The sequence below is a fragment of the Canis lupus genome, chromosome 19 (genome assembly GCF_003254725.2).
Source record: "Canis lupus dingo isolate Sandy chromosome 19, ASM325472v2, whole genome shotgun sequence".
Classification (NCBI taxonomy): Eukaryota; Metazoa; Chordata; class Mammalia; order Carnivora; family Canidae; genus Canis; species Canis lupus.
This window is the reverse complement of record NC_064261.1, coordinates 37,936,292-37,963,791: the sequence shown is the minus strand read 5'-3', so window position 1 is coordinate 37,963,791 and position 27,500 is coordinate 37,936,292. Positions and strand designations below refer to the sequence as shown.

Genomic DNA, 27,500 nt, shown 5'->3' with positions numbered 1-27,500 from the left:
GAAAGGTACAGAATCATATTCAGGCCTAAAGATATGTATCTAAATTGCTTGGAATGGAAATTCCTTGTAAAAATAACAGGAAATCAGAACTTCATCAGAAGCACTGACAGGACATGCCCAGGACACGATGCTTCAGAGAGCTCTGACTGCCGCCCAAGAAACAGGCTGCACTAGAATTTTGTCCTTGAACTTGACTGTACCTATGAATCGCCTGGGAATCTGGTTATTCCACGGACTGTGAATCAGCAGGCTCTGAGTCTGCTTATCTAATAGAGATCCCAGCTACTGCTAATGTGGCTGCTGGGTGCAGCCCCTTTGAGTAGCAAAGACCTAGGAGCTCCGGAAAGGACCATGACCATCTTTGTTCCTTGCAGCTACACGGTGCACCTGAGGGGCCGAGCTAACTTGCCACAGAGGACAGAGCTTGGTGTGGTGTGCTGCACAATGGAAATTCCTAGGGCAACCACCTTTTTGTTTTATTCCACTTAACCTCTAACAGTCTATCACAAGTCAACCCTAAGGGGTAATGATCAGTACGGCGTTGGGGGAGGGGGGGGCATGGGGCCTTTCAAAAACCAATCTCAACCTCCTTTACTACCACTCTTTGTATAGATATCACAGTTTGGGGTCCTGGACACGTGCACTGCCAGGTGCCCCAAGAAGGGCTTCATCTGCCCTCGAAACATGTTTTTCTTATGTGCTCCTTTGACCTCTATCCTTTGCTTCCAGATCACGTATTATAATTTCCAACCTCTTTAGGCTTTCTAAATTACCCAGGCAGGGTGTCCCAATATTTGGAGGCTGCAGGCTCCTATGGGAATCTGATAAAAGCTATGAGCACTCTCCCCGCCACCAAAAAAAAACCAACACACACACACACACACACACACACACACACAAACACTAATGGTTATTTAACATTTCAGGAGTTTCAGAGACTGTGCCTGCATCTATAAAACAAAGCCTGGCTTCCTGGCTTCAGAAAGACTTAAAGATACAGGTTAACACTTACTCAGAGCACTTTATTTTTAAAATGCAAATCCTTTCCCACAAATGCTCCACAGGGAGAGACCAAGTCCCTGCCTCCGCAAACTCACCACCATCGCAGGTCAATGCAATGCCTGCACCCAGGTCGCAGGCCTTATTCCAGAGCAAGATGACAAACGAATACAACTGAAAATTTCAAGACAAAGCCACATGCCTGGAAACAATAACCGTGACTGACATTGCTCCGACCCACATTTTCTTAACAGCGGGCCAGAAATCGTGAGACATGGACTGGAAGGGTGGCAGGATGGAGGCATGGAGAGGAGAGGCAGGAGGGGAAAACTAATTAAGAAGCAAATGGGGAAAAATGAGCTTGGAAAGGGCTCACTGAACTGCTGACAGAAGAGAGTGCTGAGGTGAAAAACAAATGCAGAAGAGGTTTGGCAGATTCCTAAAGGAACAGGACCAGAATGAGAAATGAGGCCGCAGGCCAACTCCCGGCTACAAGTCAGGGACAGGAGCAGAGTGACGTTTGTGGGATGAAAAATGGAAAAAAAAAATGTTCCCTGGACAAAAGGAGACTGACGGGCTGCTGGAGAGAGGGGGATGAGGGGGGTGCCTGGGCAGATCCCAAACGCAGCAGCACCCATGGGCCCCCTTGCACGCGCCCCCGCGGGCACACAGAGAGGTACCAGCAAACGCATGCACACTCAGAGCAAGCACTGTACCCCACTGCACCCTGAAGCCCTCTTCGGAAAAAGAGAGGAGACCAACTGGAAGTGGGGGACACTGAGCCACCACAACCAGCTTCTCCCTATGAACAGAAGCCCACCGGCCTGCAGAGAGGATTTGAGGGCACTTGTGGGAGAACCTCCCCACCTGCCCGTGCCCCCGCCCCATCAGGCCATCCTGCCCCGTCCTTTAATGCACGAGGTGACAAAGTAGAGGCCTCACCTCTCATTCCCATCAGCTGAGCCTTTTTCTGTAGAGACAGGTTATTTGGCTTGGGCCAGAGCAGGGGCGGCGCACGGAAAGGGCCAGAATTTGAATGCACGGCCTGAGCGCAGCACGTGACACCAGAGCTGTGCTTGAAACAAAGTTTCCTGCAACGAGAGGCTGCGGGGATCCCGTGGATGAGGACACGAGGTGTGGCAGTGTCCCCTCAGGCTCCGATCACATGCAGGAATAGCCAGTCCTCGCCGCTGCTCAAGGCTGCTGAGCTTCCCTACTCGCCCTCCTGTCCCCACAGGGGTACCTGCGCTGTATTTCGGGGCCTCGCAGACAGACAACTGGCCTGGCGAGCGCCCAGCTGCCGGGCAAGGCCGAACCATCCAGGGTAATAAGGCCGCTGCCAGCCGAGCGCGGACAGCATGCCAGGCTCCCTTTAAAGCCCTTTCCTTGGGCAGCCCGGGGGGCTCAGTGGTTTGGCGCCTGCCTTTAGCTCAGGGTGTGATCCTGGGGACCCGGGATCAAGTCCCATGTCGGGCTCCCTGCATGGAGCCTGCTTCTCCCTCTGCCTGTGTCTCTGCCTCTCTCTCTCTCTGTCTCTCATGAATAATTAAATAAAAAATCTTTAAAAATAAAAATAAAATAAAGCCCTTTCCTTATATGAACTCATTTATTCCTCTCAAATGACCTGGTGAGGGGACAGGGTGGGAGGGAGTGCCATCTCCACTCTTCGCAGATGAGGAAACAGGTCAGAGAAAGTCACACACCGCCCGTCACATCTTTGATAACAGGACAGGGCAAGATTCCAACCAAGTTCTCTGGCCAACTTCACCAGAGCCTCCCAGACTCAAGCTTTGTCGCTTTATAGTGCTGTTTGTGATGCAGTTTTTTTTCCCCCCCATTATACCTCTAGGAGCAAAAGAAATAGTAAAAGCTCCATTTCCTGGGTAGTTAGGTCCAAACAACTTCACAGTAATAGTTAAGTGACGTCTGGCAGATGGAGCTGTGTTTTGCTCACAACTTGGTGATAGCCCATGGCATCCCTGTGACTTCCCTGTGATCCCCCCACCAGAGCGCCACAGCACACGATCTGGAATCCACAGAACTATGCTGTCGTGCCTTCCTTTTGATGAGGAAAGAGCACCAGGGTACAATAATCATACTGTCTGTTCCTTCCTTACATTGGGTACATGAGTCACCGCAATGGGGAGAAATAAAAAAACTTGCTACCGGCTGCCTTCTGCCCATCAATTATGTCTGAGCCCCTGATGACAGGCTTTTCTAACTTGGCCCAAGGACACTCTTCTGACCACAACTCCTGCCACTCCCACCCTTCCAGTAAACCGAGCATTCCAGAAGCAGCTCCTAAGGTCCTTTTGCCTCCAACCCCCACCCTGGCACTGTTCTACCTGCTGTACACCCTCTTTCCGCCCTTCTCTTCAATCCTCTCCCGCTCCCAGTTCCTGGGTGACTTCGTTCCTCTTCTGGGAAGCTGCTCCCCACTCACAGACTTAACACTCCTTCCTTTAGGTTCACAGCCCATTTTGGATACAGAGCCCCGGGATTACTCCCATTCTCTCACTCTTGGCCACCTTCTTGTCCAGCTCTCCCATCCCTCTGGTTGGACCTTAGAGACTCAACTCAGTGGCTTCCTTAGAGACTATGTACAGTAAATGGTACAGAATCTCTCCTGACTTTTAACAAAGAATGGAACAGGAGAACAAAGGACTGTTGAGGAACCCCAAGGATTATGGGATGAATAAATGAAAGGATGAATGTGGCAGACTGATTGCACTGATGGCCTCAATCATGGGACTCCCTGGACCCATGCACCCTGCAATGAGAGTCTGCAATAGCGCCCGTCAAGAAGAATTGCTAGCCTTACCCTCTGCATCTGGCCTGGTCTTGCACCTTGCTTTGACTGATAAAATGCACCACAAGTCAAGGTATATCAGTTCTGAACCAAGGCATCATTGCATAGTTCTGCTCACCCCCTTAAAAACCACAAAAATGACTTGGGCTCATCTGTTGCAAGAGGGCAGACCACATGTGGAAGGCACTCCATCTGTCCCAGTGGACACCATCCAAGACCAGACTCAGCCAGCCAACCCCTCAGATATGTGAGAAAGCCCAGCTCAAAGCCCAGAAGACTGATATCTAGTCATATGGGTGAATCCAGCTGCAACCAGAAGAACCACTCAACTGTACAACCAGGAACACCAATAAAAGGCTTCCTGTTTCAAGCCACTAAGTGCTGGGGTGGCTTGTGTCATGTGGCAATAGCTAAATGATGATGAATGAACATTCTAATTTATAGGTAGTGACATCTCTGTAAGGAAGGGCAGTGAGTCTCCTGTTCTGTGAACAAACTATTTCTGAATCGTACATGGGATTTACTTGAAGTTGGTGTGTATTCATCATTGCCCTCATCGATAACACTACCACTGCTCATTTTGATAAGCTTTCTTGAGGAAAGGAAGTGGAAAAGGATGATCAAGAACCTGCTTCCCAAAAAAAAAAAAAATAAATAAAAAAAAAAATAAAATAAAAAAAATAAAAAAGAACCTGCTTCCCTTGAGACCCTTCGGTGGTTCAGGGTCTGCCCTCGGCTCAGGGTGGGATCCCGGGGTCCTGGAATAATTGAGTCCCGCATTGGGCTCCCCACATAGAGCTTGCTTTTGCAATGTCTCTGCCTCTCTCTGTGTGTCTCGTGAATAATTAAATAAAATCTTAAAAAAAAAAAAAAAAAGGAACGTGCTTCCCATTACTCTTCCTGGGAGCCAGCAGTAACAGTAAGTGTGTATTGATGGCCTATGCTGTCCATCTTCTCTGTACGCACACAGCCTGCCTATGAACCAGCTCCTGCCCAACAGTATCTGGTGGTGAAATCCTTTTGTGAACAGGGAAGGTTTAAACACATTTTTCCATGTTTTGAGTCATTTTTTTTCCCTTTAATCCTCCATGTTTCCCCCCTTCAGTCAACAAAATGCCTAGTTTTGTGCTCCACATGTTTGAGGTCTTCTGTACTTAGCAAATTCACTCTGGTGGACCTCTTCTCTCTCTAAGAGGTTAGATAAGAACCCAACTTTATTCTTTGCTGACTAGAGAAGTCAGAAATCCCTAACAGGTCAGGAAGCCCAGGGCTTATCTTCAAAAATGAAAAAATCATAGCGATTTTTCTCAACTAAGGCAGGTTGTAGCCATGATAATGCAGAAGCCCCCGAACTCAACCAAATTTTGGAAATAAAACACTTCAATAAACGTCCTTGCTGAGGGTACCTGCTGCATTGGTGGCCAAAGCGGTGTCTTTCGTAACAAATTTCCTTTGGAGGGCAACCGTCAGCTCAGTTTTCCACTAGGCACACCGATTTCCCACCGCTCTCCCAGAAACCTCTAAGTCTAGCAAATGAGGAAGCCTGGCAAGCCTCAGTTTCACATACAGAAAATGGAGTATTGAGTAAGACTGAATGAGAGAATATTAAAATCCAAAGGCTTGGCCCAGTCCTGGGCAACTATCAGTGCTCAAAAAATGTTCCTTTCCTTCCTTTCGTCTTTTTGTTGTTGTTGTTGTTAAGATCGTATTTATTTATTCATAAGAGACACAGAGAGAGGTAGAGACATAGGCAGAGGGAGAAGCAGGCTCCCTGAGGGGAGCCTGTTGTGGGACTCAATCCCAGGACCCCAGGTTCATGACCTGAGCAACCTGCTGAGCCACCCAGGCATCCCACCTTACCTTCCTTTTGGCTACAAAAACACACTTGCTACACTACAGTACACACACGAGCACACACACCCCCTTCAGGCACACTCATCCCCTTCCACCTAATAAAACATCACATTTGTAGTAACAGCAATAACGAGGTCCTGAAAGCCATATCCCAAAAACACAGACATTCATTCAACTTTTACCCAATGCCATGCTGGGCATGGTTGACACAGGGCCTCTGAGGATCCTACCGACCTCCAGGGACTTTTCTCCTCCTAGAAGGGCTAACAACCTCCTAACACAATCCACAGAGTAGGTAATGAGAAAACAAGTCAGAGGGGTCCTAGGAAACAGCATCATCCCATCATCCTACTGAAGGCAACCTTCTGCCAAGTCCACAGTGGCTATATTTTCTGGCAAAAGCATCCCTGTGCTAAAGCAAGATGCCTGTCTTATGCAGCCCAGAGTTCCAATCTACTCAGCCAGCCGTCAACTCAAGGGCCACCATGCTCAGGGATCACATCTCCAGACACCTTGCCCCCCACCCCACCACCCTCCTTCACAGAACACCTGAGCCAGTGCCTCGGTGAAGAGCAGAAACAGCTAGAGCAGCATAAAAACAATGCCAAGTCTGTCTTCATGAATCACCTTCCTAGGCTGGGTGTGAAACTCTCAGGAAAATAGCCGGAAAATGATTCACATTACCCACTTACATAAGGGGAGCCGGGTCTCTCCAGCATGCTTCACACACTGGCACTGTTTCCCAGCCCAGCTTCAATTTTTGTCCAGCATCTTCAAAGTAAATTCTTTAGATCATGGAACTGCCTCAACAACAACAACAAAAAAACTGGACAAAGAACTAACACTGTAGTAGTGTTTTCACGTGTCAAGTGGTTCTGAGTCACTTCATCTTCATTTTCTGTCTTTGCAATTGCTCTATCCTGGATGTATGTGGGACTGCAACAGTCTTCCTACTCAAGAGCTGCAAATCGAGTTCCAGTCTCAGGAACTCAACGTGCACATGCTTCTGACTTAACCACATTCCACCTGCTGACTCTCCTATGCAGGAATCTTAAGTGTCCAGGTTCAATGCTAACAAATTCAACCAGACTAAATTAAACTCATTGACTGCTGCCCTGGTTCCTGATTTCTGATCTTCACTGCAACAGACCAAACATATGGTGAGAGCAGCACGTTATTTCATCGAAGACACCAACTCCACAAGCCTCTCTTGCAGAACAGCTGAAAGATCATGAAGTCTGTTAGAATGCATCAGCCTCTTTTGCAACTTAAAATAATAATGCCTTTGTAAGGTCACGGTCTGAAAACAGTGAAGATTACAAAGTCCACGGTAAGCATAAAACAAAAGCCCACAACCAAGTCTTTCAGAACCCAATGTAAAGGGTCAGTTTAAAAATCCCAAATCCCAGTATCACAACAATGCAGACCCGCCAGCATGGCCAAGGTGAAAAGGACAGGAAATGCTAAGTACACTGAGGATATAAGGGAGGAAGGCACTCAAACACGGCTGGCCAAGGTCCAAGCTGGTACAACCTTTGAGGGAAACTGCCAGTAGCTCATAAAGCTGAACATGCATACCCATGGTGACCCAGATGTTCCACCGTTAGGCCTATCCTCAACTATAATGTGGACCTACACTCACCGAGAGAAATATGCTAGTGCTTTCAGAAGCACTGTCCCTAAATGGAAATCATCCAAATGCCCACCTATGGCAGAATGGATCGACAAGTCAATATATGAATCAATAAACGTGCATATTCACACGGTGGAATACTCTACAAGGAGAAAGAATGGCCACTGCAACTATACACAATAGTATGGATGGATCTCACCAACACAGAGCAGAAGTGAAACATGAAATAGGACACACTGCAGGAGTTCATTTTTAGAAAGAACACTAACACAGACCAAGTAATGTGTGCTGCTAAAGGTCAGGTCGGCGGCTGCTGGGTTGGATGGGTAGCGACCAGAAAGGAGCATGAGAGAGCTTTGGAAGTGCGGACTACGAGCATGGTGAGGTTGAGTGTGTGCCCTCTGCAGAATTTCATCTGGCGACACAGCTGCCAGGTGTCCTTCTCTGCATGTACATTAGATATCAATAAAAAGTTAAAAATAAAATCAGGGGCACTAGTTTCTTAGTTAAGTGACTTTGCTTCAATGACTATCAAAATGTGGATCAGCTGTTAGGTGGCTCTAAGGTTCCTGATGCTGCCTTCTCTGGAAAAAGTAGGCACCAGCTGGTGGTGTAACCTGGGGCAAATTCTTTCACCCTTTGAGCATCCCCCTCATTTGTTATTGTTGGTTTGCTTTTTTAAAGTAGAAATATTGGCTCAGGTTTGCTCCCAGCTTTAATTCTTACAGACTCTAAGGTTCTCATCCATTGCTCCATCTTGGTTTTCATGATGCAGCTCTGGATCATAGAATCACAGGTGAGGTTGGCCAGGGTGGGGTTTAAGGCCCAATTGGGACCTGAGAGCATCTGACAATGACCCTCCTCATCACAGAAAGCAAGATTTAAAAGGAGAGACTCCCAAGTCTCACTACCTGGATGTGTTTAACCTTTGTAAAGCCGGCTAATATCTGATTAGACAAAACAGCACTTCAATCTCTGAACCACCTATCTGTCGCACTGCGATTTCAGCCCAGTAGTCCAATTTGCTGCCAGCCTGTCACTTGGCTCCCTTTCTCTCCTCCAGGAAAATGAAGTGATTGGGGTATGTAATGTCATGCCTTTACCCAAGTCAGCAGCAAAGACTCTCTGGAAATAAAATGCAAATATTCAAAAGGCTTGTCCAGATAGAGCTCTTCCAAAGAGCAAAACAGTATCTCAATGTCAAGAAGAAGAGGAGTCAAATATTTTACACAAGCATCACTTTAGCAAATCAGCATTTATGCCACGTGGAGCTCAGCACTCCAGCAGGTTCATTTACCACCACCGCTCAACACACACATCTCAAGGTCTTACTGACATCTTCCTGCTCCCTAAAACATAGTAGTTTGATAGATTACAATAGAATCATAAAGAAGTATTTCTGGAAAAGACGATGGGGAAGAGGGAAACAGACTGCTAACATGGGAAATCTGAAGTCTTGTTCATAATTTCCTAGGTAAAAAAAAAAAAAAAAACAAAAAAAAGGTCCTTAATTTTTGAGGAAGTTGGAGATGCTCCCAAATTCCAGAGAAATCTGATTTTACGTTCTCTCAAAGCTAGGCAAGATGAGGCTAAGGAATCAAGTTAATCATTTTAAAGTGTTTTATGATGATATACAAAGAAGCCATACACAATGCCTCCCACCCCTGGACCCCAAAGCAATAAAAAGAGGAAGACAGGTAAATTCTGGTGACACAGGGTAGTAGGATGCAGCATGGTCTTTCCATGGATGTAGCTTCCTCCATGCTGAGGGAACAGTGACCACCAGGCAACCCTGCTCTCAAGACATCTGGAAAAAGTGACATTGATTCCAACAACGGGGTCCTTCCTTACTGGTCCTCTTTGTTATTTAGTTCTTTTATTTTCACCAGAGGCTGAGAGTTAGATAAAGTTTTATTAAAACAAAGAACATGTTTTATTTTATTAAGACAAAGAACATATAAAATATTTTTAAAGCCCAGCCAAGAAAAAACAAATAAAAACAGAGTTATGTTTATTAAAATTTTACATCCCTTGGATATTGAGTTTCATGGCTTACCATGGCTCCAGCGAAGGCTCTATTTTGATCCTATTTCCTTAAACATTTCATATAAAAGTAATGTAAGTTCTTCCTTCCCTTTATCCCCAAAGGAGGTAAAGATGAAGGTTTCCCTGTATATACACATACACATTATTTATATTATAAATACTAGCATAAGAAGCTGCACCCTTTGCTTGCTGGGAATTAAGGTATGTCCACTCCCTGCTTCACAGGTACCCTACTTGAAAAGTTCTTAACTGGCTAGCCAGCCACCCTCTTTGCTGCTGAAGCAAACAGAAGTCTGGCTGATGACTTGATCCTCAAAGACTAATTTCCTTGGACTCTGGGCTCTTGAGAAAGTCACCATGGTCTAATACAGTTTTTTCCAGGTATGGTACATTGACACTATGGTACACATAAATACACACTCTAATAGTTAAGTATTTATTTTAACATGCACAAGTACACCAAATCCCTAAGTTTATACAGGTTGTCAATGAGAATGAGAGAAAACTTAAAAATAAATGACTTAAAATAAATTTGGAGACAAGTATTTTAAGTAACAGGTGGTAACACAGACATGGTAAAAACTGGCTGGAGTTTGGAAAATAATGGTCCACTTCAAAAAAAATAATAAATCAACCAAGATTCAGAAAGCACTGCTTCTAAGTGCTGACTTGCTGTGTTCCTGGCCATCCCTCACTTATCTTCCCCAGGCAGGCCTTTCTAGAATGACAGCAACAAAACTGATAGGGTTAGAAGGCAATGTGACAAAGACGAAATCTTTTAGAAATAGAACACAAGGTCTTTTCACCTTCAAACAAGGTGTGCCCACAGTCCAGCTAAGATTCATGAACCTTTATTGAGTTTTGACTACAATGCAACAAGGCAATAGAGTAAAAAAAAATGCTGGCCCCTCTCCTTACAACTTCCCTGAGCTGTGGCAAGTCATTTCGCCAAGCCTGCAGGCAGTGACCCCTGGAGAGCTGCTTGGTGGCAGAAAGGGTTAGTAGACAGCAAAGCACAAATGATATATTTCATTGCAGCCTGGTGTCTGAGCTTAGTGACAACTGTACAAGGCCAAGGCCTTCCAAGGTCATTCATTGCTAGGCTCTTAAAATCACTTTGGAGCCTAGCAGAAGCAAATGATCAGTGTCTCTGGAAGGCAACTTTTTTTTTTTTTTTTTTTTTTTTTTAACCTGTTAGTATCATCATGGGGTTTTTGTCATGTGCCTTCAGAAAGCCTAATCTGGAAGCCAAAATGTCAAAGTCTGGCCGGCTACTGTATTTGGAGGAGGAGGATACACATGCCAGGTAACCTCAGATGAGTGAGTCAGGTTGCCCAGGAAGATCTATTTCTTCACCTTACATACAACCATTGAGTAACTACCCCCTGGGTAGGCCAAATAATGCTCCCCCCCCCCAAATTCCCCTGTCCTGACCCCAGAACTTGTGAATGTATTGCCTCCCATGGCAAAGAAGAATTAGAGATGCATATGGAATTAAGCCTGCTAATCTATGACCTTAAGAAGATTATACTGGATTATCCAGGTAGGTCCCCTGTAATCATAAGGGCCCTTACATGTGGAGGAAGGAAGCACAAAAGTCAATGTCTCAAAAGTGTCAACTGTTCGATCCAGGTTTTAGGATCAAGCAATCAATCAAAAAGTGTCAAGACAGACTGGATTTGAAGATAAAAAGGGGTCATGAGATAAGGAATGGAAGAGCCCCCAGAAGCTTGAAAAGTCAAGATAACTTTCTCCCCTAGGGCCTCCAGAAAAGAACACGAGACTCTCTAGTTTCCCATTGCTGCTATTAATAAATTGCCACACACCTAGTGGCTTAATGTAACAGAAATGTTTCTCTCTCAGTTCTAGAGTTCAGAGGTATCTAAATCACCATTAGTGGGTTGAAGCAAAGTGTCAGGAGGGCCCCACCTCTCACCAGAGGCCTGCGGGGACAATGCGTCCCTGCCCTCCCAGCTCCTGATGGCTGCTAGCATTCCCTGGCTCCTGACTCCATCACCGCAATTTCCCTCCGCCTCCGTGGCCACACTCCCCCTGTGCTGTCTCTTTGCAGCCCTCCTCTCTCTGCTGCTCTGTTGTAAGGATACCTGTGATGCCATCGAGGGTCCATCCTTACAGTCCAGGATACTCATTTCATCTCAAGAGGCTTCACTTGCTCCTCTGCAAAGTCTCTTTCCATCCAGTTAATACTTACAGGGTCTAGGAGTTAGAGCTTGACATCTTTGGAAGGCGTCATTCAGGCCGCTACAGACTCATTTCAGATCTGTGACCTCCACAACCAGAACATCGATTTATGTGGTTTTAAGCCACTAAGCGTGGTAATTTGTTACGGCAGCAATAGGAGACTAATACACCTCCTTCCTCCCAAACATGCTACAGATCAAGAGAGGGCCTGCCTGAGTAGAAGGAGCTAGCCCATGCCTACTATTCACTTCAGCGTCCTGGGGGTCCTTTGTCTCTCCAGATGACACTCCTCTTCCCCATGAGATGTAAAAGAATGCCAAGATTTGGCAGGAAGTGGTCATTAGAAGCTTCAGAAATCACCCTTCCCTCTTTCCTCTCACCAATCACAAGCTCCTTAAATAAACTGTATGGTAATTCAGAGAGTAGAGCTTAGGGGAAAAAAAGAACTGATACTCATTCCAGGGAATTCCTCTTAATAATAATGAATACACTCCATCCATAAATGTCAAAGGGCTTTGCTCAGAAAGCCAATAAGCCCTACCACAAATACAAGACAATGTAACACTCTACAGGACCGTATTCCTCAATTAGGAAGAGCCTCTTCAGGTAGCTTTCCTAGCATTCCAGGGCCAGAACATCATAGTTTTAAGCACCTATTAATGATGTTATGCTGCTGGTTTTCTGTCATCTATAGGTATTTCTATTTATAGAACTGCTCCTTTTTACTCATCTGCCCTCCAGGCACTGCAGTAATTCCCCGGCTGACTGCTCTCCAAGAATTGTCATGTCAGGATCCCCCTAGGCTCTGTCCTCAGACCTCTGATCTCTTCCTCTCCTTTAGTATGTGCTCTCTGTCCCAGGATATCAAATTCGTATATCCAGCCTGGACCCCTCAACGTGGGTGAGCACCAGATCCAAGTATCCAAGTGCTTGCTCGTCAGCTCCACTGGAATGTGGAGGCACACCCGCAACGTAGCTGGCCCAAAGCAGAGCTGCTCATCTCCTACAGCTGCACACATCAGCTCGGTAACTGGTACCCAGCGCTAAAACCCTAGTCTTCACCTGTACATTCTCTCCATTCCATCCCACCTTTCATATCTAACCCATCCATAATTCCATCAGCTCTGCCTCAAAGATTTATCCTAAATCTGTTTTCCACCATCCCTGCCATGTCAATCCCAAACCCACTACCCTCACCTCCCACCCAGATCACAGCAACAAGGCCCTGGCTGTGCTCACTCTCCCCACCCACCAGCCTGTGCAGGACACTTGGTCATCTTTCCCAAGGAGAGATCAGATAATGTTCCCAAGTGTACACTATCCAGGGGCTTTCAAACTCCACACTGGACCATGATCTATGAGATCTAGCCAGTGACCAGCCCCCAACCTCTCCTTCCTCTCTCCCCCTCTGTACTAGCAGGCACACACAGCTGCCACCGGTCATCTCCTGGAATATGCTCCTGGATCCAGGCCCTTTGAACTTGCTGCCCTCCCATCAGATCCATCCATGACCATCCCCTTCCCTCCCTGAAGCCCCCCCTCAAACGTGTCTCACCTTTGCCTAGTGAGAGCAACCCCGCAGTCACAGGCTTTCATTTTGCCCTACCTACTCTGACACTTTCCAAACATGTAGGAATACCAGAAGTGGTCTTGGTTTGCTGATGCAGCGTGCATTTCTCTTCCATTACCATACACGCTCGCTGAGGGCAGACCTCTCTGTGCCACAGTGTCCCCCAGGGCCTGGCACCTATCTAGAGCTCAGGAGATACCTGTTCATGAGCTGCTGAGTGGACTTACAACCCAAGAGCAGTATCAGATTATCGTAAAAGGTACTGTTTTAGTCAGTACCTTTGTTTTTGAGGAATAATGATTTCCTGGGCTCCAAAAGGAAGGCACCAAGCCCTCCGTCCTGGGATCCTGCACTTCATCCTCACTCCCTCCTCCTGGCTTCCCCACCTTCTGTGTGCCCTGTTCTACCAGCTAGCTAGGTCCCTAGTGTTCCATTTTATGTTACTTCCCGTTCCTTCGTCGGGTTCTGGCTCACCAAGGTTCTCATGTAAGCCCAGGGTACCACGCCACTTGCCAACACCCAAGTTTTCTTTCGAGTCTCTCAATTCACCTTCCAGAGAGCTGACGTCAGCAGCCTGGGAAGGAAGAGACACGGTTTAGAACAAGAGCCGTCAGGCGGAAAGTAGAATTTCTAGTACCGGGATGAAAAAAAATCCTCCCACCAGTAGTAAGACCAAATGTATCTCCATTCACTCTCCCTTAAAAGATGCATACGTGACCGCATGATCCTCCCAAAGAGGTAGGAGGGGTGTCAAACTCAACAGATGGTGGGAATCACGAAGATATGTGCAATGAGTGCTGGCGTGAATGAAAAGGAAGATTAGGAGGGAAAAGGATCTCCATGTAAACATGATTAATTAAGAAAAATTAACCACAAGGACAAGCTTGATCCTTTTCTAAGTGCCTGTACAAAGGCTCACTCTTACACTGAATGTTTCCTCTTGGCCCGTATACAACAGCTCCAATTTGGGCCAGGTAGTAAATAGGCTAGAGGGTTTTGCTCATACCATATCTAATGCCTACAACATACCTGCAAAGTGACTACTACCTCATTTCTTCAGGTGAAGAAATCCATGTTCAGGAAGGCACAAGGTCAACTCATCCACAGGGCTCAGCATACACAGTGCCTAAGGCCCACAAAACTTTTTGGGGGCCACAAAAATGCTCTTATTCCTCTAAAATCAGAAGAATATAATTCACCTTGGATGCAATTATACAATGTAATTTCCAACATGCAGTATTTTTCGATTTCTTTGTATTATAAATGGAAGGGAGTCCCATACGCCCAAAGTCCCTTGGGCCCTGGAGAGTCAAAGAGGTCCCCTCACTCCCTGTGAAGAGGTGGAGCAAAGACCAAGACCACAAGTTCCAAAGTGCTGCACAACAGAGTCCAGATCTGTACACACTCTTTTCCAGGATGCCATCTGGCCTCCTCATACTTGCATGCCTCCCAGGAACCCTGGATACTCTAGGTTTTTTAATCACCACAGCTTCTTGGAAATGCTTTTCTTAATGCAAGAATCATGGAGCGAGAAACATATCTCACAGACTCACCAAAATTCTGATCATGCCTCTCGAATCTGATCCATAGCTTACTTGGAAGACTGACTGTTCTTAACAAATATTAAGATGAACAAGCCCCAGCTGGCCCCTTTCCCTAGAACTTCCCTCACAGAGCACTCAAGGTGAATAAAGACGGACAATCTCAAATAGTCAAAGCTTGTCCCTGGACCCACTAATTGCATGGGGATGACCTGGGATGCTCCCCAAAAATGTAGATTCCAGAGCTCCACCCCATACCTGCTGAAAAAAACAGGGGCAGAGCCCAGGAATCTGCATTATAAATGAGGAAGACAGCCAGAGGTTCTGATCTATTGTGACCAGGACCCAATAGATAAGAAGGTATGAGGACAAACTACTTTTTGCAGTTTTAACATAATCTAAATTTTCCCAGAATGCAACTATCATGTATGATGAAACAAAAATACACTATATTTTGTTCTAAACTTTACCACAAGCTATGAACCATTAAAAAAAATTGAATCACTGATGACTACTTCTGGAATATGAGTCACCAAATCAACCCTGTGTCTGGAGTTGTTACATTTATAGGTGATTTTATCAGTAGGTCTAGGGATCTAATTGACTACTTCATTTTGTCTTCTTAGTATAGTCAGGCCCAAGCATTAGATAATGAACTACCTATTTGATTATGCATTACTTTCATTTCTTTTTTTATATTAGTTAGGAAATGGCACTAATTTTGTTTTTACTTGTGTGTGCTAGTAGGTTCTATTATCTACCGCCTGCATTCAGGACGTCAAAGAGAGCATTACAAGACAAATTGTTATAAAAGGAAACAACAGGGCACCTGAGTGGCTCAGTCATTAGGCATCTGCCTTCAGCTCAGGTCACGATCAAGGGTCCTGGGATCAAGTCCCTAGTGGGCTCCCTGCTGAGTGGGGAGCCTGCTTCTTCTCCCTCTCCCTCTGCCCCTCCCCCCATTCCTGCTCTGTATCACTCTCTCAAATAAATAAATAAAATCTTTAAAAGGGGGGGATGGGCCTTACAGGACTGAGAATGATTTTAGGAGGTCTTGACTCAAATGTCATCTCTGAGATGCTGTTGCTAATCTCACAAGTAGGGGAAATCCCAGGACAGTCCCCACCTACCACCCTCAAAGAAAGGAAAGAAAAAAAGCGAGCTGGGCCCGACAAGCTGGCAGCCAGCAGTGGGTACCTAGAGCAGCACTCCTGTGCAGATACTGAGCCCTGGGTCAGCCACAGGGCTGGAGAAGCAGAGCAAGAGCACAATCAACTTCAAATCCTGGCTACTGCTTGCTGGGGCAGGAGGTAGGGGATTGAAGAGAAGAGGAACATACAGATGCAAGTCATTGGCAATTCCAAGGTCCGGGGTTAGGTGGTTACAAGGGTATTCAGTAATGATAATAATAATAATGCTATCAAACTGTTTGCATGTATTCATTAGTATCAATCAACTATTAATAATCATAGAAAGGGAAATAATTTAACAACCATACCCAATGCCGGCAGCTTGTATTACAAAGAACAAACTACATATTAGCCTGGAGCAGTTTAAGCCTGAGTGTTAATCAGCAGCTTCTGGAGGGATGGGTAGTGACTATACACTTATTAATAACAACTTAAAAAAAAAAAAAAAAGGCAACAGGCACTTGGCACGGGGAATGGAGGCTCCCAAACAGTGTGTCAGGCCGATAAAGATGCTGGCGCCCGGCAGCCACCAAGGCCACTTCAAACAACCATTCGGTTTTCTCATTAGCATTGTGCAACTGTTACCTCACTCGACAATAACACACGCCTCGGGGGATCTGACAAGCACAGGTCACCCTGAAGGCAAAAGGAGAAAAGGAGCCGAAGACAAATCATAAAAATTGTTCCACCCTGACTGGAGCTGTCATAGGTTGAGTGGGTGCAGCAGAAGATAGTGGCTTCTTTTCTGAGGGGCCTCCAGGGGGTTCGAAGGGGCATCTGACTGCAAACTCTTTCTTCTCCAACCCTCCCCACCATCCCTAGTCAGATGTTCCCTGATAGAGAAGAATATGGAAGCAAAGAAGCTTCTCAATAGAAAGGACAGGTCAAAAACAATTGGCTTATTATGCCCAAAGCCTAAGAGAAGACTCTGACATCCCACCCCCCAAGTCCACCAGTTCAAAGCCAGCAGACAACCCCTTCTTGAGTGCTCCCCAAGGACATATCGTGGTGCTCCCACCGAGCCCGCCTTTATATTACCACATAACACTTTATTGTACTTATCGGCTCACTGGTCAACCTACATCTATGGGATCTAATGGGCCCTAGATGTACAAATAAATACAACATGGAAACTCCCCGAAATTGAAGTATACATCCATTTTTTTCTAAGATTTTATTTATTCATGAGAGATACAGAGAGAGAGATGCAGACAGAGGTAGAAACAGGGTCCCTGCAGGGAGCCCAATATGGGACTTGATCCCAGGGCCCAGATCACACCCTGGGCTGAAGGCAGCTGCTCAACCACTGAGCCACCCAGGTATCCCGATATGCATCCATTTTTTAATTTGTGTTCAGAATCCAAAGTAGCTTATAGGAAACTCAGGCCATGTCCTAACTTAAAGTCCATGGACGCACATTTTATTATGCTACATGGCACATGACCTTTAAGTCTTTACAAGCCCTGAGAAAAATTTACAGGAACAGTAGAGGAGGAGATACAAATGAGACAGAGCCTCAGTTGGGGAAGGAGGAAAGGAGAGGATACAGGAAGACAGCCACGGGACTGGAAGTACAGGTGACGATGATCAGCTCTAGGTGTGCTTCCCTTACTGTCACTACACCAGTAAGAGTTAAGAAGGAGCACCAGTTCATTGCAAGCTGGGGCAGATGGGCAGTCAGAGTGGCCCCAAGTTTCCTCCCACAGCACCTCCACTAGTCAAGACAATCACACAGGATAGCTTCTGCTGTGGCAGATAAAGGCCTCGACTGTGTGGGACGAATGTATTAAGGCAGTGAAGATGGCAAGTCTTGTCACTTCTAGGAAGGAAATAACATTTTTAACTGGCCCTTGGATCTCCAATGTCCACATACAAAGCAGCTAACCCAGGATATTGGCAGCGACGGAAAACGTGAGGCCATTTACAAGCCCTTCCTAGGGCTGCCTCATGATTACAATGACTTATTGTTGCATCTAAAGGAAATTCCAAACTCCTTACTGTGGCCATATGCAGACTATGCAGAGCTGGCCTCCACGATCTCGCCAACATCACTCCATCCTTGTCTCCTCCCCACATAGGGCCATTGCACACGCACCTCACTGGATCTTCACACATGCTTTCCCCTCTGCCTGCCAAGGTCCTTCCATGCAGACTCCTCTTCAACTCCGTGGTTCCAATGCTGGAGATTGGATTTTCCCTGACCATTTTAGGAAATGCCTATTTCTCTTGACCTTTCCTTCTCCTTCACAGGCAGTTAACTATCTGAAATTCCCCTGTTTAGGTTGCCAGCCAGAAGATAAGCTCCATGAGAACAGAGAACTCATCTGTTTTCTTCATCACTGCTTCCTTGGTGATGAGAACAGGGCCTACTGCACATTAAGTGCTCAACTGTTCCTGAAGTGAATGAATAAATGGAGGAGGGCTAATAACAGAGGTGACACTGAAGGACACTTGACCGTACCAATGTACTTTTAAAGGGTGAAGGACAGAGTATCTAAATAGAGAAAGGAAAAAAAAGAGTGACCAGAGGCACCCACTAACTGGCAACAACCGCCATGGTCCAGGGGAACAGAACAGGTGCACCCTTGCCAAAGCAGCATCACTACAGATACCACAGAAATTTCCAGAAGAACTCACAAAGGAAGATGATTTCAGGGGACCTCCCAACAGCCCTGGTCGAAGCACTCAGGCCAAAGGCTATATTCCTTTGTCACAAAATCTCTTGAAACCCTTCAAGCGTGACTATTAGTAATGTCCTTACCAAGATCAGTCAACCATATATCTCTGGAATATTTCCCCAAAGTTGTGACTTCCTCAGCCTTATCATGGGGCAGTACAGTCAGCTAAAACTGTCATCACTGTCCAAACAAAAGACATTGGTATCCATATAGGACTATGTAATCAATTCTTAATTTCAAAGCCTGAGACAGAAAATAAATCCTCAAACATTCCAAAATATACTTCTGGTCAATTAGTGGCTTTAACAGTCTGTGTATGAGGTGTACTTTTCATCAGACCCCTGAAGTTCTTTGTTGGCAAGGACCATTTTTAATCCTGCCATCTGCGCCACTTCTACATGCAGGGACCCAATTGGTACCCGATTAATACATGCTCCCCTCAAGTACTAACGGGACTCATGAGCAACAATGGGTCCTAATCACTGCACAGAAACATTTCCCAAACAAGGGATTTTTGAATAACCTTCCCCAAAGTTGAAGTTCCAACAATAAAGGAGGAACAGAAGGGGCAAAGGATTCTAGGCCAACCCTAAAAAGAAACTCCAGAATGACTAGAGGAACAAAACCACAGAATGAAGACTGAAATGATCAAACAGTCACAGAAAATCAGAGAATGTGGACATCAAAGAGTTGATGGACCAGCATGCAGAAAAGGGTAAGAACCACTAAGTTTTTCTAAAGAAAGATTTAACAGTCCATCCCCACAGAGTGAATGGAAGTCTGAGGTTCTGGCTACCGTTTTTAGAAAAAGAAAACAGAACAAGCAAACAAAATACAGCTGCAGCCAGCACCCCGCACCCAGCCCTGAAAAACCAGCTTCCACAGAAGAGCCCGGCAATCCACAGGTGGTCCAAACAAGAAAGTGACTTTCAATCCACAGCTGGTCCCACCTCTTTTACCACTTTGCCAAGACTCCGGCCCCACCCTAGGAGACTGGCTTCTGGAATACACCAGCTTCCCAGTCCTCTGGGGAACCGAGAAAACATACTGCCCTCCCAGGAGCAGCAGAGGAAGGGAGGCAGAGACGCGCAGTTCAGAAAGGAGGGGAATTTGGTACTCTAAGGACTTAGTCAAATTCTGTGGCAAAGATTTCCCCACGAAACACTGGCTTAACAGAAAAACTCCAGAGTGGAATTTAATGTTTACTTTCAAATCTATCACCAATTTTGGAAGATATGAAAAGTAGTTAATTTCTCTGAAATGATACACATGCAGCATTTCCTGGTGTGCTAATTTCTACCTTCTGTTAACCAAAATGTTTTAAGACAACTTAATATGCCATGAGAATACATTTCAAGGCAACTGCAGAGCTAGACACAAATACCATTCATTCAGAAAATCAACTTTGGTCTCTTTCATACTTACTGAGTGTCAGAAACAGCCCAGTGCCTGACACAAGTTAAGCTGTAACATAAACTCTTCAATGGAAGGTGAAATATGATGCAGTTACCAAGAGTTATAAGTAGTAAGAGAAAAGTTACAAAGCTGTGGTTCCCAAACCTGGCCCACCACCAAACCCACGTGGAAGAGGCATACCCCTGAGAACCTGCTTTGCTTGGCCTACAACGGTAGATCACAGGAACCCACAAATATAACCTGCCCTTCCTCCAGGTGATCTGATCACAAGACGGGTTTGTGAGCAGCTGCTGTGAGAAGTGTGCCAAGGGTGGGTAGACTGTGTTCACCCACACCAAGGGAACACCAGGTTCACAGGCTGCTTCGTACCGAAATGCCCAAGAGACCTCAGTCACCTTGGAGGGAGTCCAGATGGCCCAAGACAGCCATGTCCCTTATCCAGCTGGCCTCAAGAGCAAAAGGCAGCCTCCAGCAAACTTCCTGGACACCGCCGCCAGCTGCTTGGCAGTTGGGCAGGACGCTGGGTCAGAATGCTGGAAATCTTCAGAGCCAGAGCGACCTTGAGAGCATGTCCCGCGGTGCATTTGCCTGGGCCGTGATGGTAAAGCTCACGAAGGGCGGCTTGAGGACAGCTAACAGGTTCGGTGAGTCCAAAGAGGCAGAGATAATCAAATCAGTTTCACTCTTTAATACAAAGAACTCTAAGGAAGTAGGCTCTGGCGACATGTCTTGGTTACGCGGGGTTTAAGGAAACTTTTCTTTCTAGTTATCGACAATTTCAGCTACAGATGACGAGGTCCAAAAAGGGCCGTTAGACTGCTACTCTTCCCTCCAATCCTCCCTGTCTTCCGAAGAATCAAAAAGGGAGCGGAGCCAAAGCATCTCCTGCGGTGAGTGGCAAGGTGATCGACTGTACCAGTCGGGTAGAAGCAGAAGAAACATGCACCGGTTCCAGGCCATCCTCTCCCCTGGCCCTTCGACTCACTCGTTTTCCTCCCTGATCTTGGGCCACACAAAAGGGAGAAGTACCAGAGACAGGAGAGCAACCTGATGGAAGGAGCTGGGGCCAGAGACTTCAGTAGAACAAGTGCCATCCCATGCAAGTTTAACGTAACTCTATCTTAAGTCCCTGCTGTTGGGTTTCTGTTAGAGCAGTGGCACCTGAGTCCTATACAAAGGTTTTCTTTCCTACAGGGAATATGGTAAAAATTACTGATACCAAGAAGCAATCCCTCCATACTTACCTCCTTCTTCCTCTACATCACAAGATGGCAGATACTATCGTCCTTGACTCCAAAGGAGAGCAAGTTATACCCGGAGATCCAAAGATCTCTCTTTATCCCCAAAACCTCGGATTTTAAGTGTTAGACCCACCTAAAAATACAAGCTTTCCTCTCTTGGCCAACCAATGCCTCTATCTACCTTCTGAAGTGAATTTTCTACCAATAATTACCATGTAAATTATTCACAATTTCTGGAACAAGACTAGCATGGCTTTGCCAATGCTAATACTGTTCCCTCTGCCTAGAAGGCCCTACCTGACCTAGAAAATTCCTCAACATCACAGCCACGTTCAAATGTAAAAATGTCCCAAATCCTAAGGGCTTAGAGGACTTTTAAAAATTAGACTGAAGTATATCGTGGTGTATTTTCCTTTTAACCCTTGAGTCTGCTAGATTCTTGATGGCAAGAACCACTCTCTGTATCCCTGACCAACCCCCAACCCCCACCACCGCATGCATATCAGTACCCGGCAGCAGCAAGAACACAATCAATGTGCAGTGAACTAATGACTCAAACTGTTGAATTAATAGTGTTATCTTGAGAGTAATTTTGAAAATTCAAAGGCAGAGCCTATGACTTAAGGAAATCTTCTTGAAATCCAATAACTACAAGCATCCCCCACAAACTATTACACCTTAGTCTGTTAAGACAGGAGACACAGCTTTTAAAGGCTAAATGTGGAGCTAAAGATCCATGAGCATCAACTATCATTTATTTATTTTTTTTTCAACGATCATTTATTAGGAGCTGCACTTAATGGAAAAGCAATTTTGCACCTAATAGAAAAACAATTAGCACACAGCAAAGTCCGAGCTATCATTTTTTAAGTGATCATTTTGCTTTGAAATAAATCTTATATTGAATCAAAAAGAAAACACATATACATTAAACAATGTTCAAGAAGCTGTCTTAGATACTGTGTAAATTTTTTGATCCTAAAATCAGAAAAAGAAAATTGATACATACATGCCATGCTAGTACCTGAGCAACAACCTAAAATCTCTTTTCAAAGATAAGAAAAAATACCCTTTCAAACATGAAGCTTAGGTCATGGGTCCTAATTCCCAAGCACAAGGCAAATCTGGACCAAGTCTATGTTCAAAGGAAATTTCTACTTCTGCTATTTGCATACAGCTTGGCATGGGGACTAAACAAATGTCCAACAAAGGTTACAGAACAATATGGACAATGAGAAAACTCAACTATTAAAAAATACCAGGTCAAGGGTATTAACCAAGAGCCTATAAGAGGAGCCACCTTGAGTGATAAGCTGGGACAGTTATTTTTTATTCTATGAGGATCATCTTAACCTTTTACCCTGGAACTCCCAAAGGTAAAACAGGTCTTTCTTATATATTTTTTAAAGATTTTATTTATTTAATTTGAGAGAGAGCATTTGAGAGAGGACAAGAGATAGAAAGAGAGAAGCAGGCTCCCCATAGAGCAGGGAGCCCAATGTGGGGTTCCATCCCAGGACCTGAGCTGAAGGCAGACACTTAACCCACTAAGCCACTCAGCTACCCCTTTCTTACTCTTAAAATCATAGATTTTTGTTTTGTTTTTAAAGATTTTATTTATTTATTCATGAAAGACAGAGAGAGAGAGAGGCAGAAACATAGGCAGAGGGAGAAGCAGGCTCCCTGCGGGGAGTCTGATGAGGGACTCGATCCCAGGTCCCTGGGATCACACCCTCAGCCAAAGGCAGACACTCAACCACTGAGCCACCCAGGTGCCCCAAATCATTGCATCTTAAAGGCAGAGGGACCCTCGAGACCACTTGCTTTGGATGCCCAGACATATTAAGTGACTTGCTGGAGAACACAAGCCACTGATAAACATAGCAAAGCCTGGACCCCTGGCGGTGCTCACAGACCTAATCCGGCCATCTTTTCCAGCACAGCAGAGATTAATAGGCACCCCCTAAAATCATCTTCACAAATAAAACCAACTCTGGGAGAGGCAATCACCCACCCCATTGTGAAGGTCTTCCCAACACACGTGTATACATACACATTCCAGCCATAAATAGAAAACAGGTTAGAGACATTTAAAAGGGTAAACTTGGGGGCACTGGGTGGCTCAGTCAGTTAAGCTGCCAACTCTTGATCTCAGCTCAGGTCTTGATCTCAATGTGGTGAGTTTAAGCCCCGTGTTGGGCTCCACACTGGAAGTAGAACCTACTTAAAATAACAACAACAAAGTAGTAGTAATAAAAATAAAAGGGCAAACTTTATAATGAGATTCACTTAATGCAGCAGGTACTAAAAATCTAAGAATGAATGAGACTGAAGTGAATGCCTTCCACAAGGACCTCCTAGTACATGAGGGGAAATGGAGCCTACATACATAAATTACAAAACCACAAGCCACATCCCATATTGGAGATAAAAACAGGGTGTGATGGGCCATTTCTGACTCCATGATTAAAATGTTTGGATCCTTCTTCCCTCTCATTTCTAGGGTAGCTTCTAGAAAATTATACTCTAACTTAAATGAATGAAAAAGTAACAACTGTTATGCACAATGCCCAGGCTGAAATCAAAAGACTATTTCAGAACTTTTGAAAAGATAAATCATTCTTCAAAGAAAGGAAATTCATACTCACAATTTTTTTCTAAGGTCAAAAATGCTGATGGTATTAAATGTGTTGAAAACTAACAAGGAATCATCGACTGTAGTACAATTACCTGCTAACTCAGGGTAAAGTGACCCTCTTCAGTAGGTGAGAAATGAACTACTGGTTCGGGAACCTGAAAGAATCCAAACCATTGAGTGTCCTAGAGGTTGACAGACTCCATGAAGCACAATGCCAATGGCAACTTGTGTTCTGGGACGTCTGAGATTAAAGACCATGAAAATAAAACAAACATGTGACCTTCAAAGCCACAGCCACTAATAAAATACTGCTGGACCTTAGGATCCTGAGCAACCCACTAGGGCCATGTGAAAAGACTCCCGGATATCGTACAACAGTCCCCACCTGCAGCTCTTTCTTGACTTCCTACAGCAGCCTGGCCCCTGTGAACTACAAAATACCAATTGATAACAAGGAGACAGACACAGAAGGTATTTCACGAGGGCCTTAATCAGTGTAGAAATATTGCAGAAGACCCTAGAAAGGACTGGTTAAAGAGGCAAGATTTCAGAACCTGCTTAAATGAATGGGACAGAACCGTATTTCCTCTCCACATGTAGTCTGAGCAGTCTACACCTCTGGAGGTCAGGAAACAAATTCATGTTGGCAGGACCAAAACGCCCAGATTCTATATATCCCCCTATTGTTATTTCACAGCTTACGAGCAAAAGATTAGATTGATTCAAACATTTATTATTACTGCACAACACCCAGCCACCTCCTCTTCATTCGAGCTGCGAACCAATGACCTACCCAGCTGGACTCAAGAGGTCATCTTCTACCCCTTGGCTCCTTGTCACTGCCCCAGGTGTTACTGAGAATGAGTGACCCAGAAAGCAGGCGGAGCATCCTAACAGAGGTGATATTACAGCCCTGGGCACCACTCTTTCTGGCCCCTTCATGCATACCTAATGCATCCTGTTCCTCCTAAGGCAGAAGTAGAACTGTGTTTTCAAGCTTCCATTGCAGACAGCTCGGAGAAGAAATTTACTTTTCCCAGAAGTTGGCACAACATATGTTTACTTAGGTAGACATATCTACACAACACTAGCAACAAAACTAATTCATCTCACAGCAAATTATTCCAGAGAGACAATGTCACCTCTTTCTCCGTCCTAAAATCAAAAGGGGGAGGAAAAAAAGGAAACAAATGCAAATTGCCCCTGGCAGAGTTTCTCGCTGAAGGTACACAGAAGGACTCAAGAGCAATTCAAGGTTTGCAGCAAATGCCTATTCATTAAACCAGTAGGAGGTGCAACACCATCTGGCAGCCGTGTCCAGCGGAAGATCTATTGCTCAGGATCACTTCTGAGCAGCAAGCAAGTTTATTTTTTTCCCCTTTTATGCACAAAACTACAAGGACATCAATGTTGGCATCAGGCATGCCAGGAAGGCTTAACGAGACTGGATAATGAGATCCAAAAACGGAATCCCGCAAAAGCCAGCTTTCATCGTGCTTGATTAAACAACATCCTCCCAGCATTCAGGAATCCCAGCAAACCCCAGCGTCCCCACTGGTGACTCCTTCAGAAACCACTAGGACTTCAGGCATGTAAGGGAGGAGAGACTGCTCCCTTACATGCCCAAAGTGGTTTTGTTGTTGTTAGATAGGCATGTTATACATATGCTGATGCAAACACAGGGGAACAGAACAGTGCAAATACAGCTACAAAGCATAATACTTGGGTTCAATGCCCCCAGGAACTGCCCCATTCCTCTGCTACCTCCTGACCCCCGGCACTTCCCCACAGTATCCACCTAATGCTGGGGTGTAGGGAGGGTGGGCAGGTTAGGTTAGGGTAGGGGGTGGGCTCTCCAAGGCAGTGCTGGTGACCCAAAGGACTGCTCCAGGGCAGGGTGGTGGGGAGGCGGTCACTGATGCCAGAAGACCTGGTGAGGGGGACGGAATGCCCACACTGAAGCCTGGACTCGGGAGTCTGGCTGGGCAGAGGGGCGGGAGGGGGCAAGTGTAGTAGAGTCTGGGCACAAGGCCAGACAATCACCGGGTGCCAGGAACCCCTGGAAGGCCCCCTTGGCAGAGTTCTCCCTCTGGGGCTTGCTTTCTTTGAACCTCAACATAACCAACCAGAATCTTCTTTTTCCCAAGTGAAGTTGCTGCCTTTTTTTCTCTAATGGAAATGCAACACTTACTCAATGCCAAAAATATGCTCAGTGCCAAAGAGCCAGAAAATCACAAAGAAATTAAAAAAAAAACATTTATCATCCCACCACCTGCAGATATCACTAGTAAGATTCTGGTATATTTCTTGCTTTCTCCCCCCCTCCCCACTTCTCTCTCTCCGCTCTCTCTCTCTCTCTCTCTCTCTCTCTCTCTCTCTCACACACACACACACACACACCATGTGCAGTGCGTGTATATATACATATGTATGCCTCACATTATGCTTGCTTTCTTAAGGCCTGCTTTTATGCCTTAACACATTTTAAACACTTTGCCATGATAATAAATATTTTTCAACCACAATTTAAAAGCTAAATAGTACCCCATTGCATATACATGTTTTACTTTAAATAATCCTGTAGCATTAGGCATTTATTTTTCTATGTTAAAAATTAACAATAAACTTTCACTCCTTCTTTCCCATTTCAGGTGGTTCCTCAGAGTAAAGCAATTGCCTAGTCCAATAAGAGGATTTCTAGCTTTTGATGTAGTAATATTCCCACATCGTCTTCTAGAAAAGTTATACCATCTCCCCAAGAGGGTGTAAGAATGCCCATGTGCCATAGGCTCTTATCAAAGCTTCTACTATCTGCATTTTATTGTCCTTTAAATTTGACAGTTTTTTGCCTATCAGATAGGTTGTAATTAAGCAATTTGCCAACTAAATAGGTGTAAAAGACTACTGCTAATTAAAACCACAACGTTTACCAGGCACTTACTATGTGCCACATACTGTTATTTTACATATTTCAAGTGTATTAACTTCACATATGAATGGCAAAAATGAGGGACAGGAGGGTGAAGTGATATGTCCACCTGCAGCCAGATAGTCAATGGTGGCAGAGTCTAGACTCTGAATCATAACACCATACAATTACACAGAGAACTAGTAGAAAGAATGAGAGGAAGGGACAAGATTTAGACATGATAGAGGGGTCCCTGAAAATGTATCCTGCCAATCAATCCCTCATCTTTATTCATACGTTCAACATCACCATTTGTGGGGTTGTCCCATAAGTGACAGACACAGTCTTCTGATCCAGCAAATCCAATCTGAAAGTAGACTTTAACTTTTCACTGGCTCACTCATCAAAAAGTGACCCAGGTTTATTATTTTGGCATATGACTATTTGCCTGTTTATACTAATCACATGAAAGAGAATGGGCTTATTTGTTTTCTGGTGTAAAAAATGATTTGGGATCTGGGAATTCCACTTGTAGGTACATATCCCAAAGAACTGAAAGGACTGGGACAGATACTTGGACACCCGTGTTCCCAGAAGCCTTATCCACGACAACCAAAAGATGACAGAAACGCAAGTGCCCATGTCAGAGGAGTGGATAAACAAAAGTGCTATATACATGCAACGGAACATCATCCAGCCTTGAAAGGAAGAGAAGTCTGACGTGTTCTCCAGCGTGGATGAACCCTGAAGACTTTATGCTCAGTGAAAGAAGCCA

General features: G+C 45.2%; 1 protein-coding gene across 7 annotated transcripts in view; it reads right to left on the bottom strand.

Annotated features, from left to right (window-relative positions):
- The window catches only part of MGAT5 (alpha-1,6-mannosylglycoprotein 6-beta-N-acetylglucosaminyltransferase), a 339,366-nt gene that overhangs the window by 247,846 nt on the left and 64,020 nt on the right, over positions 1-27,500 (bottom strand). For 2 of the 7 annotated variants that reach the window (XM_049097328.1, XM_049097329.1), the window contains exon 3: positions 13,588-13,687. The exons of the other annotated variants lie outside the window; for them this stretch is intronic. The gene's annotated coding sequence lies outside the window, so the exon portion shown is untranslated. The remainder of the gene's footprint in view (positions 1-13,587; positions 13,688-27,500) is intronic. 7 annotated transcript variants of the gene reach the window in all.